Source organism: Haematobia irritans, chromosome 2 (genome assembly GCF_050003625.1).
Source record: "Haematobia irritans isolate KBUSLIRL chromosome 2, ASM5000362v1, whole genome shotgun sequence".
Taxonomy (NCBI): Eukaryota; Metazoa; Arthropoda; class Insecta; order Diptera; family Muscidae; genus Haematobia; species Haematobia irritans.
Genome location: NC_134398.1, coordinates 89,228,036 through 89,249,504, shown reverse-complemented (window position 1 = coordinate 89,249,504; position 21,469 = coordinate 89,228,036). Strand labels below are relative to the sequence as shown.

The following is a 21,469-nucleotide window of genomic DNA, read 5'->3' as shown; positions in this document are numbered from 1 at the left end:
TTGAGCGATGGAGAGAAAGAGCGAAAAGAGAACAAGAGAATGGCTATTTATTCAACAACGTATAATGGAGAGATCAGTCTGTGGAAGTAACTCGTTACGAACGATTGGGTTTTTGTTTTTCGCGTAAATTGAAAAACATGATTGGCGACATTCTGTCTGCTGCATTCAAAATGTGTGCATAAATATTTTGAACGCAACAACAAATCATAGCAAAGGGTAGAAATAAATAAAGTGTGCAACAACAAATGGCCACGAGGTAAAGGTGTGAAAAATATATGACAGAACGCATTTGAAATTACCTGTGTTTGTGTTTTGTGGTGTTGTAAAAATGGAAAACAATCTACGTTTATTGAAGGTAAGAAATTGAGATATGTGAATACCGTTTTCTATTGAGGTTTGTTTACATTAAACGGACTAAAATAATATATTTTTTATTCATTTCTTTTAGTGACCAATTTTATTTCGCGAAAATGGTCAATCAATCAGCTCCATAATTTTATAAAATATATAAGAATATAAGAACATTTTTGAAATCAAGCGCTGAATATCTACTATATAACCTAATGAGCTACATTACAATCTCTATGTAATGGTAACAAATTCTTTCTTTTGGATTTAAAAATATGAAAAATGTCCGAAAAGAAGAAAAATATGTAGTTTCCATTTCCATTTTTTTTATTTCCAGAATTTGCGAAGTAAAGTCAATATAATACCAAATATTACATTGCTCTGCTATTATTTTTGTCTCTGATGGGTTCAAATTTCAATGTGTGGAAATTTTCAATGTGTGGAAATTTTGGAAAGGAATTGTTACTAAAATTAAATCAAACCGAGCCCCTTAATACACATATGCTAAAAGACTACAATGGCAAAAGAAGATTATAAATCTGCAACCTGGAACTAAGAATTGAACTTGATATTCTATGCAGGTAATGTTTAATAAAACCTAAGTTTTATTTGAATAAAAATAAGTTCTAATTATTCTGTTTACTTTCAGAAAAACTAATTTAGCTTACAGGCTGCTGATTTATTGGAAATTGTTGTAGTTACTTGCTAAATATTCTCTGTGCGAACTATAGCATTTATTTATCAACATATCATTGAAATATTGGTATATCAGTTTTCATTATTTTGATTTATAAGTTTATTTTTTAACCCTTTAGTTGTTATTGATCGTATTTATATGTCTAAGTTATGTTAGAACATAACACACAAATAACAAGAAACAAATTCTTTTGCTTATAGCATAGTTCACAAAAATAAAATATTTAAAATTTTTTTATAAGAAACGCATATTTTCTTTTATTTCGAATAAAACTAAATAAGATTCTATGGGCGCAATATATAAATTTTTTGATTGAAATTTATTGTCAATATTAATTAATAATTTAATTGAATCAGTCAAATAGTTGATTGATTAATTAAAATTGTAATTGATTCAATTAAAACAGTGATTGAATGAATGTCAGAAACCAATGACTTTTTTAATTGATTCAATCACACAATTAATTGATTTCGTGACAAAAGTCAATTAAATTTTTAAGTGAAAATCGTGTCGGTTTTCAATCAAAATAGATGATTGATACTATCATTTTCGTGATTGAAGACATTTCAATTAAAAAAATGATTGAATCCGCGATTTTCGTGATTGAAATCAAAAAAACAAAAAATTTGTGTACAGAGTTCCCAATTATCGACAGTCCTCTTCTTTCTATTTTCAAAAACTCGGGCAAAAGGGAACCCCCCTCCGTCACTCCTCCCCGGCCAAATAAAGTAAATTCACGTACCCTATATTCATTTCACAAATTACCCAACCTCACTATTCCCCTTCCCCAACCAGACATCATGTACCCTGTATAAATTAAATTAAAAAAATCATTTTTCATGTGAAAAAATAAAATTATTTTATAACAAAAGCAACTGCGATGAATATAAATTATAAATTTTTGTAATGTGCGCTGTATGTAAAAAAGATTTTCCCTCTTTCCCGTTGACACTTTTCTTGAATATTATTTGCTATAAAACTTATTTTTACAAAGTATTTTCCAATAAGAGTTGATATTTTCGTTATCAAAGAATTTTTTTTTATTGTTTGAGATAAATGTTTGGATGGTTTTATTTCACAATAAAGCGAAAGAATGTAGTTGACAATGAAAAGAAATTTAAACTAAATATATTCATGAGAATTCTATCGTTGCGGCCGTGATTCGACGATGGGTTGATGGCGTCATTTCACATGGTCCGACCGAAAGCTTTTAATATCGCAATATCTTGGTGGCTAATTATGATTGCCCGGCTCGGAAGCGTTTTGTATTTGTATTTTTTTATTATTAAATCTCGCACAGTAAGAGCATAGAATTCTTATAATTACAGTACGAGGATGAACACCGTAATGATTGAAAGAAAATGTAATATCTTAAAGCTAACAATGGAATATTATTAAATAATTAGAAGAAATTTTGAAATGACAAAAATGAAATGATTTAAGAGTGCAATAAATAAACAAACAAATTAATAATTCCAATCCAATTTTGAAACAATAAAGAAAAAAATAGCACTAACGTAATCCTGAATTTTAACAAATTTTAATTATTTTCAAACATCAAATCGCTTAAAATATTCTAAAAGTTTGTCCTCCAATTTTAATTTAAATTAGCACGCATAGTGCCTGTTGCGCATATATTTTTCTCAGTTAGCGAGCACATTAAATAGTATGATGTAAAAAAGTTATCAAAATAATGTATGTGTTGATTTGGGACCTTCAAAAGTTCTGCATATCTAAAAACTACATCGGCTGTAGACCAAGTTAATCTCTTTCTGTCATAAACGTGTAATATTTGACCGTTGAAGCAACTCGCATATATGAATAGATTTTTCGTAGATATCAAATATTTTTCACAGTTTGGGCCTGTTCGAAACCGAAACTTTTTACTAGTATTGGTAAAAATTTGACGTAAATCGAGGTGATTACAATTTCACTAGCCCAGGGGGCTAGTAAAAAATTTGACATTTACGACATCACTAGGCTTGGCATGTTTTGATTATATCAAAACAAACAAAAAGTAGTTTTATTTGTTAAAGAAATGAGTGCACCAAATTAGCTATTGTTTTTCACCATAGTAAATTGATCTTTACCATAATAAAAAGTTTCGGTTTCGAAGAGGCCCTTTAACGATTATTAGAGATACTTTAAAAAATTTTAAAGAAAACTGCATTAAGGACACCATGCGTCGATCAAGTCTCCTATAACTCCAGAACGGACGAACCGATTTCCCCGGTTTTGCATTCGTTGTAAAGGTCTCGGGCTCCGTGAGGTTTATTGCAGAGGAAAGCGGGAAAATCTTTTTTACATACAGCGTACATTACAAAAAAAATTATAATTTGAATTCATTGCAGTTGCTTTTTTGAAAAAATAGTACAAAATAACTTAATTGTTTCCTAACATTACAATTGGAAGCCTCAATCACGTGTATTGTCAAATTTTTAGTCAATTTCAACAGCACGTATTTGTCTTTAAAGTGGTAAGTTGAACTGTGTAAATTATGTGGATCGTGCATTTGACGTTAAATTCACCACTCTGTCCATAGTCCAAAATGCCTAGAGGGCTACGTGCGGCCCTATAAGACCTACAACCCAGCAACAAGAATTTAATCGAAGAAAGACAAAATATAATAAGAGCAAATGCCCGATTGAGGCAACGCGTGAGCACACGGAAATCATTGGCATCATACAATCGCTTGGGATTCCAATATGATCCCACTGCGAACTACAGTGATGATGAAAATTTAAATATAGGACCAATGACGAACATGTGCGAAGATTCAATGCACCCACCATTTATGATGTTGCTGTAATAATTGTTCGCGATCCAACTAAATCGTCAGACATTATCGTTCAGCGAATAAAGGTAGAATTCGCTGATTGAAGATGATTGAAGAGTTGAAATTTCTCTTTGAAATCAAAAGCTCTAATAGTCTGCCGCTAACAGAAAAAAATCAACCCTTCCATCTACGCACGGATTGACGCATGGTGTGTAATTCAACCTTAAGCCTAGTACTAAGATCACGTTTTCGCACGAAAAACTGTTATACTCCATATATAAAATGTTAGCGCGGAATAAATGCGAAATCTTTGCTTTGAGCATTTTCAGACACATATTTATACAACCCTGGATTTTTCGCACGAAAAAATTAGCAGGCATATTATTTCGCATAAATAAGTTAACATTCCTGGGTTTGAGACCCTATTTACGGAGAGAGATGAAGATATTCGTTTTTCGCAGAAACGAACTTAGTGCTAAGCATTAAGCAATATCATGCATCGTGCACACGAGACATATCGTTTGTACGATGCGTTACAATATCCAATCTTTTATTGGCAAGGACAAGACGGATACGACATCACGTTGAAGATGGTCGATCCAATTACAGGTACAATATTCACACATTAATTATTGCTATTATTGGTTTCCATTAACCAATCATTTAATTTTGCATTTTCAGGCGTATCAACGAATAAAAATCTAAGCGCAATGAATTACTATGCGTATCATATGATGATTCGTACATATGAGGAGAATGTCATTCTGAAGTGCCGTCGGCTGTTCCAGCAATTCGCTGTCGATATATATGTCAAAGTCAAGACTAAAGGTTTAGCGTTCATCCGATTCAATCAGGCAAAGCTATGATCTGAGGACTATATACACTTGCGTAATTCTATTCATTCAGATGGTGAGGTTCAGAATATTGGACTCTGACGATTCTCCCATCATCTTATATCGGAAGCCCATGTCACATGCACGAATACTCTCAAGACGCTATGACGTACGTGCGAAATTATGGAACTTCGGATTTATTTATTACATTATTACATTCGTATGCAATCTGAAGTGGACGGAAATTGAACGTGAGTAGGAACCGGACGAAAACCCACAAGATCATGACATAATCGCCAGAATATTTCAGCAAAAACTCAAGGTTATGATGGATGTCCTTACTAAGTGGAATGGCAGAAGCGTGGACTAATCCTAATCATATCCTAATTTGATTGCTGACAAATTACATTCAAATGAAGTGGATGACATCATATCAGCTGAAATTCCTGATCCAGTCACTGATTCACATCTACACCTCATTGTGACAACACAAATCAGCTGAAATTCCTGATCCAGTCACTGATCCACATCTACACCTCATTGGTGTATGGACCGTGCGGTGCATTAAATCCATCATCGCCTTGCATGGATGATGGAAAGTGCACAATATCCGCGACCGTTAGTTGCTGAAACAGTCATAGGGAACGATGGATATCCAGGTTATCGTCGGCGTTCAAAAGAAGATAATGGTCGAACAATCAAAGTTAAAATTCAAAATCAAAAGATTGAGATCGGAAATAAATTCATTGTACCATATTGCCCGCTGTTATCACGAATTTTTTAAACACCTGCAAACGTTGAGAGTTGTCATTCGGCCAAATCAAACAAATATGTCAAAAAAGGCAGCGACATGAGATTGTTTTTCACGAGTTAGGAAACCATCAGTTTTGTTTGTGTTATATAGCATTCTCACCAAGCATGTTTTGGGGTTTGAAATGTTTTCCTTTTATAAGCATTTCAAAACGAGACGGTTTTCTGCATACAAAAAATCAAGTTCAAACACAAGTTTTTCTCCAAAACACATCAATTTTATAATGTAAACGCCCCTAATTTGGAATATGCTCTCACTGAACATACTCTTTTCAAAATATATGTATGTCAAATTATTAAAATAAATTTAATTGAAAACACGAATAAACAAAAGCTTTGAAGAACATCGTGTTAGTATATGGTGTCTAACAACCATGCAAAAATTGGTCCATATCGGTCCATAATTATATATAGCCCCCATATAAACCGATCCCCAGATTTGGCTTGCAGAGCCTCTAAGAGAAGCAAATTTCATCCAATCCGGCTGAAATTTGGTACATGGTGTTAGTATATGGTCTCTAATAACCATGCCAAAATTGATCCATATCGGTCCACAAGTATATATAGACCCCACATAAACCAATCCACAAAAATTGGTCCATATCGGTTCATAATCATGGTTTCCACTTGAGCCAAAAATAATCTATCAAAATTTTATTTCTATAGAAAATTTTGTCAAAATTGTATTACTATAGAAAATTTTGTCAAAATTGTATTTCTATAGAAAATTTTGTCAAAATTTTATTTCTATAGAAAATTTTGTCAAAATTTTATTTCTATAGAAAATTTTGTCAAAATTTATTTCTATAGAAAATTTTGTCAAAATGTTATTTCTATAGAAAATTTTGTAAAGATATTATTTCTATAGAAAATTTTGTCGACATATTATTTCTATAGAAAACTTTGCCAAACTGAATTATATACGTATTTAATCGGCCTTTTTTAGTTTAATATATACCGCGTAAAAATTCGTTGTTGTTCGTACTTACAGACGTGTTATTTTAGCGATCCGTATGTGGACAAAAACACGCAGAACTTATAAGTTGAAAACATCCAAAGACTTTTGCGCCATAAACTGTTCGCTGGGTTTTACGGTAGAGTGTCGAAATACTTATTGTAAGACCATCGGTTGTGCAGTTAAATCGCATTATTTTTTTACAAATATTTTATTCAATACCGCGAAAAAAACCAATATTTTTTATCCGCGCTAGAAAAGACAGCAAATCTTTTATAAACAAATAAACAGCAGCTGATCGTGTCACTCATTGTGACAAACAAACGGTGCTGCCATATCGTTAACTTGGTGGTGTTCATTACACTCCAACTTCAATAACTTTGAGTCACCCTGTTATTAACGGCCAATTAACTTGAATTGTGATATGAGTTTTAATAACCCGCCTCCTGGCGGAGGAACTCCACTAAAAGGAAACAGAATTCAAATAATTCAAAATGAGAATTTAATACTGAAGCAACAAATATGCGAATTGCAACAAGCAATTAGTAATGTACTTACTCAACTAGAGGAACTCAAACATGAAAATAGTGAACTAAAGGCACAACTTCTAAACACCGATACAAGCAACAATGTAAACATAAATGTCTCAAAAGACCAAAATGAATCGCAGCATCAAATGCCCAGGCAACTTGCAACAATAAATGAAATTACTCATCAATATCAAACTGATGAGGAAGAATTAGAGCGGGAAACAAATTGGATCGTCCAAAGATCGAGAAAAAATAAATCCAAACCTAAGGTGTCAGATAATAATGAACCTTCTGTGAGTAATATAACTAATGAAGATGTAAATCATAATCAATTGGAACGTGTCGAAAAGCCACCACCAATTAGCATAGTGGGAATAACTAGCTTCAATGCAATTAGAGAGCTTTTGGAAACTGCCAAAGTTAACAAATATAACATAAATGCATTAAATAATAATGTATGGAAAATAAACACACTTAATTCAACTGATTATAGAAGCCTTTCGTCTGTTCTAAACACAAATAAAATAGAATGGTACACATACGAAAATAAAAATGATCGTCCTATTAAAGTTATTGTGCGTGGCTTACATCATACTTGTTCTAAAGAAGATATAATAGACGATCTAAATAAAAAGGGGTTGAACCCATTGGACGCGATAAATATTCTTAAGAAGGAGCGAGAAGAAGACTCCAACAAATACAACTATAAGAAGTTGCCTCTATTTCGTATTACATTTCACAAAGACGACAATATTGATGATATTTACAAAATAAAAGACATTCTCCAGCTAAGAGTCAAAGTTGAAGCTGTGAAAACACAAAGTAAGCTAATTCCGCAGTGTAAACGCTGTCAAGGTTTTAACCATACTAAAGCATATTGTCAACGGGAAGCTAGATGTGTAAAATGTGCTGGCAAACATGAAACAGACCAATGTCAAATGCCAAAAACTATAGTTCCGACATGTATCAATTGCAAAGGAAAGCATCCGGCAAGTTATCGTGGTTGTGAGGTAGCCAAAGAGCTCCAAAAGATAAGAAATAAGGCTCGTGCCAACAAAGAAATTGAGACAAAAAAATCGAATAGTGAACGTCCAGCACAGCTACTCCATCCAATACCGCAACCATCTAATACCAAAACAAAACAATCGTATTCCGAAGTTCTAAATGGAGCAAATTCTACCGGAAACACTATATTAAAGGAATTAATGAAGAGTATTGAAGGAATAAATCGTCGGTTAGACGCTCAAACTATATTAAATGAAAAACTTATAGAAAAACTCAACTCATTGGTTATCAGTTTCTCAAATCTTCAATAATGTCAGTATTACGTATTGCAATCTGGAACTGTAATGGTTTACTAAAGCGTATTAGTGAAATAAAATATTTCTTAAAGGATCAAAAGGTTGACATTCTCCTGATATCTGAAAGTCACTTGACTAAGCAATCGTACGCTTCTATTGACGGCTACAAATTGTACCATTCTATCCATCCTTCTCAAAAACCACGAGGTGGCTCAACAGTCATAATCAAATCTAACATAAATCATCACGAAGAGCTTAAAATCGAAAATGAGGTATTTCAAGTTGCATGCGTATCTGTTTGTCTTAAACAAAACAAGTCATTTAAAATTTGTTCAATATATTCACCACCAAAACATAACATTAAATCAGACCAATACGAATCGCTGTTAAGGTCTATTGGAGATCATTTCATAATAGGCGGTGACTTCAATGCCAAAAATAAAAATTGGGGATCGAGACTTACATCTACAAAAGGCAGTGATCTATATAAGGCATGTAGAAAATTGAAATGCCAAATAGTATCGGGGGATGAACCTACTTATTGGCCATCCAACCCTGAGAGAATTCCAGACCTTATTGACTTTTTTCTAGTTTTTTTTTTAGCAAGATCCTATATATTTGTTGAAAATACCACATCTTTATCTTCATCAGATCATTCTGCTGTCATTATGACTATCAGTGATTCTATAATAAAGAAAGAAACTGAATGCCATCTATATAATAAGCGGACGAACTGGCGATTATTCCAATATCTTATCGATCAGAAGATAAATCTAAAAACCCCCTTAAAATCTGAAAGGGAAGTTGATAACGATCTTACTGATTTTATCCAATCCATTCAAACATCAGCTTGGGAGAGTTCACCCGAATTGAATCAAAACACTGTAGAAGTTACATATCCAAAAATTATCCGTGATTTGTTGTCTAAAAAACGTAAAGCACGCAAAAAATGGCAGAGGGAAAGAACTCAAGAAAACAAGGCGACTCTTAACAGACTATGTAATGAATTGAAGCAAGTAACGAATGATAATAAGAATAAAACTATGACTGACCGTCTTCACAACTTATCAGCTCGGAAGGACACAAACTACAGCTTGTGGAAAGCAACAAAAAATTTTAACCACCAATCACATCAAATGCCCCCTATCAAGAGGAAAGATGGTACTTGGGCTCGAAGCTCTAGAGAAAAAGCAGATGTATTTGCATCACATTTTCGAAGTACATTCCGTTCCCTAGAAGGATACAAAGAATCTGAGGATCTCCTGAAAGTCGAAAAAAATGATAATGCAATCATTAAACCGGCTTCCTTTGGAGAGTTAAAATATATTATTAATAAGGACTTGAGCTCCAAAAAAGCACCTGGATATGATTTGATTACTACGAAAATCATTAAGAAATTAACTCCAAAAGCATTACGAAAATTTTTATACATAATAAATGCGTATTTTCGTTTGAGATACGTTCCCCTGGAATGGAAAATTGCTGAAATAATAATAATTCCCAAACCTGGAAAACCTCCAAACGAAACAACGTCGTACAGGCCTATATCAATTCTACCAATCTTGTCCAAAATATTTGAAAAACTCTTGCTGAAAAGACTGCAACCAATAATCTCAAGAAGAGAACTGATTCCAAGCCATCAATTTGGATTCAGGAATAAACATTCTACTGTACAACAAGGGAGCCACCGTGGTGCAGTGGTTAGCATGCCCGCCTTGCATACACAAGGTCGTGGGTTCGATTCCTGCTACGACCGAACACCAAAAAATTTTTCAGCGGTGGATTATCCCACCTCAGTAATGCTGGTGACATTTCTGAGGGTTTCAAAACTTCTCTAAGTGGTTTCACTGCAATGTGGAACGCCGTTCGGACTCGGCTATAAAAAGGAGGTCCCTTGTCATTGAGCTTAACATGGAATCGGGCAGCACTCAGTGATAAGAGAGAAGTTCACCACTGTGGTATCACAATGGACTGAATAGTCTAAGTGAGCCTGATACATCGGGCTGCCACATAACCTAACCTAACCTACTGTACAACAAGTCCATCGTATAATTGATGTTGCAGAAAAGGCAATAGAAAGCAAAAACGTTTGTTCGGCTGTCTTTCTAGACATAGGTCAAGCTTTTGATAAAGTATGGCACAAAGGCCTGCTATTCAAACTCTACAATGATTTTCCAAAAGAATATTATGAAATTTTGAAATCATATCTTGAGAATAGACACTTTCGAGTCAAAATAGAGAATCAATATTCAGATCTAAATCCAATTGAAGCAGGAGTTCCACAAGGTAGTGTCCTTGGGCCAGTGTTGTATCTTTTATGCACGAAAGATATACCAAATCCACAAATTGCCAAAATAGCTACGTTTGCAGATGACACTGCCATTTTAACAACAGCAAAAACAGAAACTGAGGCCACAAGCAAGTTGCAATTCGTACTTTCTGCTATAGAAAACTGGATAAAGAAATGGCGAATGAAATTAAACGAAAGCAAATCAATTCATATGATATTTACAAACAAAAACACAAGTCATACTCCGCTGTACATCAATAAAACAATTGTCCCATTTGCAAACAACGTGAAGTATCTAGGAATGACTCTGGATGGAAAGAGCACGTGAAGAAAAAAATAAAGAGATGAAAATAAAATTCGGCCAAATTTTTTGGATTCTCACCGACAATAGAGTATCTACTGAAAATAAAATATTGCTCTACAACCAAACTATAAAGCCAATATGGACTTATGGTATACAGATTTGGGGCTGCGCTGCACAAAACGACATTGAAAAAATACAAAAGACGCAGAATCAAATTCTTCGCACTATAGTGAATGCACCGTGGTACGTTAGAAATAGTGATCTGCACAGAGATCTCAATATAAAAACAATTATTGAGGAAATATCCCTCACCGCCCAGAAGCATGCAGCTAATCTACACACGCATGTGAACTCTGACCTGAAGGATATTTTCAACGGCTATGTAACGTCAAGAAGACTTTTAAGGACTGTCCCCATGGACCTAGCCAACTAATTCAGAAAATTGTAAAAATAGAGTGTAATTATTGAATTATTCCTCAACCATGTGCTTGCTAATGTTAAATTTTAGTGATAAGCTATATGTAATGATAATCTAAAATTACTAGATGGGTTTTTCTTACTCAGTTGTAATAAATTGAAATAAATAAAAAAAAAATATATATACCGCGTATGGACTAACTTGCAATTTAGAAGACAGTGTTAGGAAGTTTTAAGATACCTTGCCATCGGCAAGTTTTACCGCAACCCAAGTGATTCGATTATGTATGACAGTCTTAGTAGAAGTTTCTACGCAATCCATGGTGGAGGGTCATAAGCTTCGGTCTGGTCGAACTTACGGCCGTATATACTTGTTGACTTTAGTAACTATACTCGAACTTAGTACCCATCTAAAGTATGATGCAATATAAGGGCTTTTTAGAAATCCATAATTTGATTACGTTTTCTCCATTTTATATCCATAGGAAATATATACTTCGACTCACAATTTCACATACGCTCCGTAGTATCAAACATCCTGCTATAGCTCATGCCACTCTACAAGAATGCTGTTGCTGGATTTTTTCGGGAGAATTTGAATTACTTGCGATTCAATTTACTTGTTTAGAGGCCGTATGTATATTTCGTGTGTAATAAATATATATCAAGAGTGATCATAAATGTTGAGTTTTATTTGGGGTAACCAGTAATAAATATTTATAAGAAATTAAAAATAGCAAATAGAAGCAGTAATTTTTGGCTATTCTTATATAAATTTCTGTCAAAAAGTGCTTTCTCAAATAAGCAAGTTAAAAATTTTTAAAATCTACCAATTTTATTGTGATTTTGCAATGACATTCTTCTGTCAATTTTAACTAGTTTTCTCTGTATTACTTGCCAAACAAACTTCTAAAGTCATATTTCATACTAGTAAATTAGGTAAATTGTATGCTTTTATAGTATAGTTTTTGACAATTTTTTTTTTGTGTGTAGCAAAACCCCAACAAATCCCCACTTTGGGGAAAAATTCCCTGACAACACTGGTTGTGCAAGCTGAAAAGATCCTGCCGCCAAATGATATATATGATATATATATAGGGTTCTTGTCCTTGGGAACCACCTGCACGTTGTTGGCGGCGTACCACTCCATGGCCTTTTTACCGTAATGGCAAGATGCCAAATCCGGCCAAAACAGTACGGAACAACCGTGTTTCTTCAGGAAAGGCAGCAGACGTTTATTCAAACACTCTTTCACGTAAATTTCTTGGTTGACAGTCCCGGAAGCTATGAAAATGCTGCTTTTCAAGCCACAGGTACAGATGGCTTGCCAAACCAGATATTTCTTTGCGAACTTTGACAGTTTTATGTGCTTGAAAATATCTGCTACCTTCCCCCTTCCTTCTGCCTTATAAAACTCCTGTCCCGGAAGCTGCTTGTAGTCGGCTTTGACGTAGGTTTCGTCGTCCATTACCACGCAGTCAAACTTCGTCAGCATCGTCGTGTACAGCCTCCGGGATCGCGCTTTGGCCGTCGTATTTTGTTTATCATCGCGATTTGGAGTCACTACCTTCTTGTAAGTCGATAGTCCGGCTCGTTTTTTGGCTCGATGCACGGTTGTAGACGATACACCCAGCTTATTTGCGGCATCTCGGAGAGAGAGGTTAGGGTTTCGGCAACTCTCTTTGTCGTCTCAGGGGCTTCCGGTTTTCGATTTCCCCCGATCCAGACTTCCTGGCTGTCGACAAACGTCCCCCAAACACTTTAATTACATTTGTAACGGTTGATTTGGCAACTTTTAGCGATTTTGCCAGCTTTGCGTGCGAGTAGCTTTGATTTTCGCGATGCGAGAGCAAAATTTTGATACGCTGCTCTTCTTGCTTGGACGACATTTTGACAACTGAAGAGTGAATTGCAAAATCAAAATAGGAGCAACATTCTACACACACACACCTTCAAAATGAGGGGTGTTCAGGTTTTTTAAATGCAAAATTGAAAGAAATACGTCAAGTATTGACCAAATTTTGACCGTATCACCCTTTATTATAAAATTATTTACGTATATTTATACTCGACTCCACGTTTTCCTTTGTTAGAGTTTTTGAATTCGTTCCAAAATTTCAAACTTGTATACCAAAAACAGTTTGTAACAAAATTCAAAATCAAGCATTTTTTCAGTCTGTAAATCTTTAATAACCCATATTTCGAAGTTTCATTATAAAACTTTAATATAGTATAAATATAAATGTGTAAATTAAAAAAAAAAAATTGGTGTTCGGTCAGAGCAGGGATTGAACCCACGAACCTTTGCATGCAAGGCGGACATGCTAACCATTGCTCCATGTGGCAAACAAATGTATGTTTCTGTTAAATATTATTATTTACGTATATTTATACTCGACTCCACGTTTTCCTTTGTTAGAGTTTTTGAATTCGTTCCAAAATTTCAAACTTTTATACCAAAAACAGTTTGTAACAAAATTCAAAATCAAGCATTTTTTCAGTCTGTAAATCTTTAATAACCCATATTTCGAAGTTTCATTATAAAACTTTAATATAGTATAAATATAAATGTGTAAATTAAAAAAAAAAAAATTGGTGTTCGGTCAGAGCAGGGATTGAACCCACGAACCTTTGCATGCAAGGCGGACATGCTAACCATTGCTCCATGTGGCAAACAAATGTATGTTTCTGTTAAATAATGGTTTGTTTGCATCGGCCCGTGGGCGTCGCAGACTAGTAAATAGTAGTAGTAGTAATTCTTTATTTTATCCAAAATTGTTTACAAACTATTTCATTGCATTTAAACAGTGCAATATATGTTTAATGAGATAGAAAATAAGAATTGTATTGATATACACCGAAGACTATGACCTATGGTCGTCAGTCCCTTTATATGTTACATTATTTCTTAGAAAAATTTTAAAGATTAAAAATTTAATTCGTACATCAATTCTTTTCTGTAATTTACACATGTTTTTATAAAGCTTGCAAGTACTTTCCAATTTATAACGAGACCATTCAAAATTTGTATTAGCTCATTCTCATTAAGCGAAACCTTTTGGAAATATTGGTATCGAAATTCATTTAATGCTGGGCATTTGCATAAGAAATGCTGCAAATTTTCATTTTCATTTAAGTTGCACATTGAACAAAGAGGATTTCCATTTTGATGAAAGCGATTTTCATTTAATTTAATCATGCTGCTTCTTGCTTTTAATATCCACATTATTTCGTCTGGAGTTAAAGTGTTATTTATATATAAAGAGCCAGCCATTGGATCAAGCTTGCTATAAAATCTGGAGGTCTCAGTGGCTTTTCCGATATGATAATTAAAATGTTTCGATTGTAAATTCTGCAAAAGCAAATCCGTTTTCCCAATCCAATGATTTTTTGAGACTATCTCAAGAGGGCCAACATCATTCTCTGTCATGAGGTCCATTATGTTTTTTGCCCAAAATAACTTTTGGCTCAAAACTTGTTTTGCGTCGCAGACTATATAAAGATAACTTATAACGACAATTGTCTATTGATGACCATAACAGCTACGTAGCCCAGTGAAAAGTGTGTTGGCTTACAAACTGTATGGTATTTAAAAATTTTATAAAATTGAATAATTTCTTCAACATTATTTGTATTACAGGAAAAAGATGCCAAGAACTAAAAAATTTCGTGGAAGTGAAAATTATGTGAGGGAATGAGCACAATCTTCTTTGGGGAAAATTCTTCCAAGCATATAATATTTTTGGCCTCAAAATGCTTTCAAAGATATAATATGTTCAACATAATAATATTTCGGCAGTATCCAATAATATATGTGCTTCCTGCAAAATATGTTTGTAACACATGTTAGAAAAGCAATTTTTTTGAGGGTGTACGGATTTTAGAAGCCCAAGACGTAAAGTCGAGAGATAGGTCTATATGAGGGCTACATTTGCGACACACCTATTTGTGGTCCCATAATACCTCTATATTTTCAATTTCAGGCAAATGGGACAGTATATACAGTTTCTAGCGCTCAAGAAGTAAAATCGGGAGATCGGTCTATATGGGGATTATACCAAAAGATGGACCAATATGCGCCATTTGGGCTACACCAACTTTTGATACTAAAATATCTCTAGATTTCAAATTTCAGGTAAATTGGATTGATAATACGTTTTTTAGAAGCCCAAGAAGTAACATCGTGAGATCGGTGTATATGGGGGATATACCAAAACATGGACCTATACACCCGACACACCAATTTATGGTCCTAAAATACCTCTAGATTTTCAATTTCAGGCAAATCGGATAGTAAATACAGGTTCTAGAAGCCCGGTTTATATGGGGCTATACCAAAAGATGGGCCGATACGCCCCATTTTTGCCTATTTGTGGTCTTAGAAAACCTTTAGATTTCAAATTTCAAGCAAATTGGGTAAAAACTACGGTTTTTATAAGCCCAAGACCCCAAATCGGGAGGTCGGGTTATATGGGGACTATATGAAAACTTGAACCGATATAGTCCATCTTCGAACTTGACCTGCCTGCAAACAAAAAACGAATCTGTGCCAAATTTCAGGACGATAGCCCCATTATTGAAGGCTGTAGCGTGATTACAACAGACAGACGGACATGCTTATATCGTCTTAAAATTTCTCCCTGATCAAGAATATATATACTTTATATAGTCGGAAATCGCTATTTCGATGTGTTACAAACGGAATGACAAACTTATTATACCCCCGTCACCATTCTATGGTGGTGGGTATAAAAATGAAATAAATAAAAAAATATTGAAATAAGAAAGTATTTCATCACTTCGATTTAGGAAGGAAAATGCGAAAATACATGTTTTCCTCATCCATTTTCACTAGTTTCATGAGCGGTTTCATTCACTGCCTTCTTCATATAACGATTCTTTATAACGATTAGCACTCATGTAGGCGCGCAATAAGATTCATAAAAGAAGCGCATTTTAGTGAGACATTTCTTGTTAAATTCGCCAATGAATTCCTCACCACAGTAAGTGCTGCTACACTGTTAGAAAAATATGTTTTTCATATGTTCCGATATAAACAAAATGTGTTTCGGGTACAATTTTAAAACACAATATATTTAAGTGCAAACATGTAATGTTCCTAAACTAACACTAAATGTTTGGGAAATCTATGTTAATATGTTAGAATATATTATTTTTGGGGCATGAATGTTTCATAAAAATCATATGTGTGAATGCAAACATATATATATTTACAAATTTCGACTAAACATACATATGTTGTGATATTTTATTCAAAGCGACAGAGAGAGTATAGAGAAAGAAATAGAGATGGAAACGGGGAGAGTTGACGAAAGATATCAACATAACACAGCGAAAGTATCAAAAGAGAACAATTTCTGTGAAACCGCTTGTATGTTGTTTCGGAAAACTGTTTTATGATAAGGCCAAAAATGTGATATGCTTAAGTCTAAATATTATTTAATTTGAATAAAGAGAACATTTGAAAACCAAACAGCATATGTTTTCGCCTTGAGAGCAGCATTTTATGTATGTGTGGGCATGTGTTTTGTTTACCATTTTGATATTATGGGCACAATTTTTTTTCTTGGTTCGTTAAAAGAAATCAGGGGTCTTCATAAAAATAACGAAAGTTGGGACAGTAAAATGAAATAAGGAGGAAATAGTGAAAAATTACACAGTAAAATGTATAAAAACAAAGTTAAGTTCCTCTTTATTAATAAGTAGTCCACGAGGAGTTGACGGACACCTTCAAATATAAAAGCGGGCATTGAGTTCGAGTTTTGCAGCTAAAACAATTTAAAAAGTTTATTTTCTTTAAAATGAATTATTAAAGAAAAATAAAAGGCATATTAGAGCGATGGTGTTAAATGCTAGTAAAAAACTGCTCACGCCTAAATAAATTTATGTTTATATTATAAAATTATTTATGTATGTTTATACTCGACTCCACGTTCTTCTTTTGTTAAAGTTTTTGAATTCCTTCCAAATTTTAAAGTTTTGTACCAAAAACAGTTTTTTGTTACAAAATTGTTATTTTTGCAATAAAAAAATTATATTTTATCCAAAAATCAGTCAATTTCGTTTATGTCAAGCACTGTTACTGACTATAAATCTTTAATACCCCACATTTCGAAGTTTCATTATAAAAATTTAATATAGTATAAATATAAATGTGTAAATTAAAAAAAAAAAAAACAAGTAAAGAAAGTCTAAAGTCGGGCGGGGCCGACTATATTATACCCTGCACCACTTTGTAGGTCTAAATTTTCGATACCATATCACATCCGTCAAATGTGTTGGGTGCTATATAAAGGTTTGTCCCAAATACATACATTTAAATATCATTCGATTTGGACAAAATCTATAGACTCAAAATTTAAGTTGGCTAATGCACTAGGGTGGAACACAATTTTAGTAAAAAATATGGGAAACATTTAAATCTGAAGCAATTTTAAGGAAACTTCGCAAAAGTTTATTTATGATTTATCGCTCGATATATATGTATTAGAAGTTTAGGAAAATTAGAGCCATTTTTACAACTTTTCGACTAAGCAGTGGCGATTTAACAAGGAAAATGTTGGCATTTTGACCATTTTTGTCGAAATCAGAAAAATATATATATGGGAGCTATATCTAAATCTGAACCGATTTCAAATTTGGCACACATGACTATATTAGTAATTCTACTCCTAGTGCAAAATTTCAACCAAATTGGGCCAAAACTCTGGCTTCTGGGGCCATATAAGTCCATATCGGGCGAAAAATATATATGGAAGCTATCTCTAAATCTGAACCGATTTCAATCAAATTTGGCACGCATTACTACAGTGCCAAATCTACTCCCTGTACAAAATTTCAACCGAATTGGGGTAAAACTCTGGCTTCTGGGACCATATTAGTCCATATCGGGCGAAAGATATATATGGGAGCTATATCTAAATCTGAACCGATTTCACTCAAATTTTGCACACATGACTATACTACTAATTGTACTCCTAGTGCAAAATTTCAACCAAGTTCGGCCAAAAATCTGACTTCTGGGGCCATATAAGTCCATATCGGGCGAAAGATATATATGGGAGCTATATATAAATCTGAACCGATTTCAATCAAATTTTGCTTGACTATACTGTTACGAATTTGATAATTATAGATTTAAGTTTATTTAAATTAGTTTCCGTTAATTTAAATTTCAAATTGTAACGATAAAATTTCGTTATAACTTGTTGGAATCATCTATTCATTTTCTAGCACTTTCCTGAATTTCTTTTATGTTCTTTTGTTTGCTTATTTTCATGTAAGTTCTCACTCTCTTTGATAACAACCCCTTTGCTTTGTTATTTTGCATTCTCATTTCATCTCATTGTATATTGTCATTGTTTTTGTTCTTGTAGTAATGCGAGCGCATATCTATGTGAGTGTGTATAGGTTGAATTACACACCATGCGTCAATCCGTGCGTTGATGGAAGGGTTGATTTTTTTCTGTTTGCAACAGACTATTCGAGCTTTTGATTTCAAAGAGAAATTTCAACTCTTCAATCATCGGACGCATAGTACGCATTGAACGCATGGTATGTAATTCTACCTTATGTGTTTGGCAGCCACCAGATGAATGACTTAATAGTCGTAGATCCTTCTAGCATTGTCTAAGAATGTTCTGGCGTTGCCAGAATATTGTAGTGCTACCAGAATGTTCTCGAATTGCCACACCGTCATATATAAAAGCGCACGCATGCTGCTAACGAGTCAGTCTTAATTAAAGCGTCAAACGAATAACTTCAGTGTGAACGAATTGTAAAGTGTGAAGTCATAGTAAATAAATTGTAGATTGTCGTTATTTAAAAGAACTGTGTTTTAATTGTCGGGTAATTAAAAACGCCTAAATATAAAAACGTAACAATTGGTGTCGGAAGTGAAATAACGAAAAAAAATCTACAATGAAGTTTAATGAGCTTCGAGTGGAAGACTTAAAAAAGGAATTGAGCAAACTGGAGCTGCCGACAACAGGCAATAAGGCCCAGCTTCAAAAGCGTCTACTGGAAGAGTTTGAACGGCGTAATATGGACATTGCGACACACCTATTTGTGGTCCCATAATACCTCTAGATTTTCAATTTCAGGCAAATGGGACAGTATATACAGTTTCTAGCGCTCAAGAAGTAAAATCGGGAGATCGGTCTATATGGGGGTTATACCAAAAGATGGACCAATATGCGCCATTTGCGCTACACCAACTTTTGATATACACCTAGGCATGTTGGTGCACTACCTTAGGCTATTCCCACATTCGGCTATCCTGACGCAGGCTTCGACCTCGAAGCCGAATTCCATGGCTTCATGTATTCTAGCTCTGTCGTACAATTCCTCGATCCTTCTGTCTCTCCAACCTTCTCTACCTCGTATCTTCCATGATTTAATTTCCTCACTATCTTATATGGACCTAGAAATTTAGCGTGGAGCTTTAATCCAGAACCATATTGGGTGCTCTTTATAGCCACTAAATCTCCAAGTTCATACTCCTTTCCACTTGTTCTCTTTCTATCAAAATTCTTTGAATTTTCCTGCTGAACTTTGTGAATATTATCACGAACCTCTTCTCTAATTCTATCAAGTTCTACTTCTAATTCTCTTTCACATACATCTTCCAGAGTCTCATGTAAGTCTGTACTCTCTTTAACTCTCATATTTGTACGTGTAAGAATTTTAAAAGGTGTGTTCCTAGTACTTCTACTTGGTGTGTTATTAATAAATTGCTGTCCTTGATTGACATATTTATACCAATGGCTCGGGTTGAGAACACATAATTTCGACAACATTGGAATTAGAGTTTTGTGTACTCTTTCTACTTGTCCGTTTCCCCGCGGCACGCCCGTTGCTATTAACAAATGTTGGATATTTTCCTTTTCGCAATATTGTTTGAAACAATTAGATGTAAATATCTGTTATTACCCGAACTGGGTTTCCAAAAATTGCGGCTTGGTTTTCTAATTTAGCAATTACTTCCTCTGATCCTGTGCTTTTCGTTGGATATAACCAAACGAATTTCAAAAAAGCATCTACCATAACGAAAATGTGATTGTACATTTTTTTGTTGTATCCATTGGCCCTACACGGTCAAGATCAACGGCTTGTCCGATTTATCGATCGGCGACAAAAACCCTTCTTTTCCCCTTTCTTAGGTTAGGTTAAAGTGGCAGCCCGATTACGATTCAGGCTCACTTAGACTATTCAGTCCATTGTGATACCACATTAACTAAAAGTACCTATTACATATGGGCACTTCTAGTTTTAACCGTTGAAACTTCTCGATTATTTTCTTCTGTTGAACCAACCAGATTGTTCCAAAAACATTAGCAAACTGCTTAAGTTAACGTTTTCCAGGTCCGCCAGTAATCTGAAGCTATATGCCCCTAAAATTTGCTTACGCCTTACATAAAATGCAGGACACTCACACAAGAGGTGTTTTATTGATTCCGTTTCCTCCGCATCATGACAGCTCATACAATAGTCATTATACTTCGCACCAATAGTTTTTGCAAAATCGCCTATCAGGCAGCGACCCGTTATAGCAGATATCAGGAGTGATATCTGGCGTCTCGAGAACACTAGCATATCTAGTGTGGGGTTTAAGTTTAAATGGGGCCATATTTGCTTGGTGTCGTTACAACCCTACAATTCTCCCATCGAACATTTGCCATCATGACAGCCTTCTCACGCAGTAAGAGCTTGCAGGTAGCCAGAGGCATACCAACAGATTCTAGTTCCCCTGGAATATGTAAGGTAGTTCCTAGCCTTGCTAGCTCATCTGCTTCGCAGTTCCCCGGTATGTTCCTATGGCCAGGCACCCATATTAGGTGAATATTGTGCTGCTCAGCCATCTCATTGAGAGATTTGCGGCAATCGATGGCCGTTTTCGAGTTGAGGAACACAGAGTCCAAGGATTTTACTGCAGGTTGACTGTCTGAGTATATATTAATGCCAATATTGCTTGGAGCATTACTTCTCAGCCAATTCACAACTTCTCTTATTGCTAATATTTCAGCCTGAAAAACACTACAGTGATCAGGTAATCTTTTCGCTATTCGAAGTTCCAGATCTTTAGAATATACTCCGAAACCCACTTGGCCATCCAATTTGGAGCCATCAGTGTAGAAATCTATATATCTTTTATTCCCCGGGGTCCGTGTACACCACGCCTCACTGTT

General features: G+C 34.6%; 1 protein-coding gene and 1 pseudogene across 3 annotated transcripts in view; one reads left to right on the top strand and one right to left on the bottom strand.

Annotated features, from left to right (window-relative positions):
• LOC142225720 (protein fuzzy homolog) overlaps positions 1 to 21,469 on the bottom strand; it is a 100,897-nt gene that overhangs the window by 47,726 nt on the left and 31,702 nt on the right. The gene's annotated exons all lie outside the window — the stretch shown is intronic.
• Positions 246 to 4,756, top strand: LOC142227580 (uncharacterized; annotated as a pseudogene).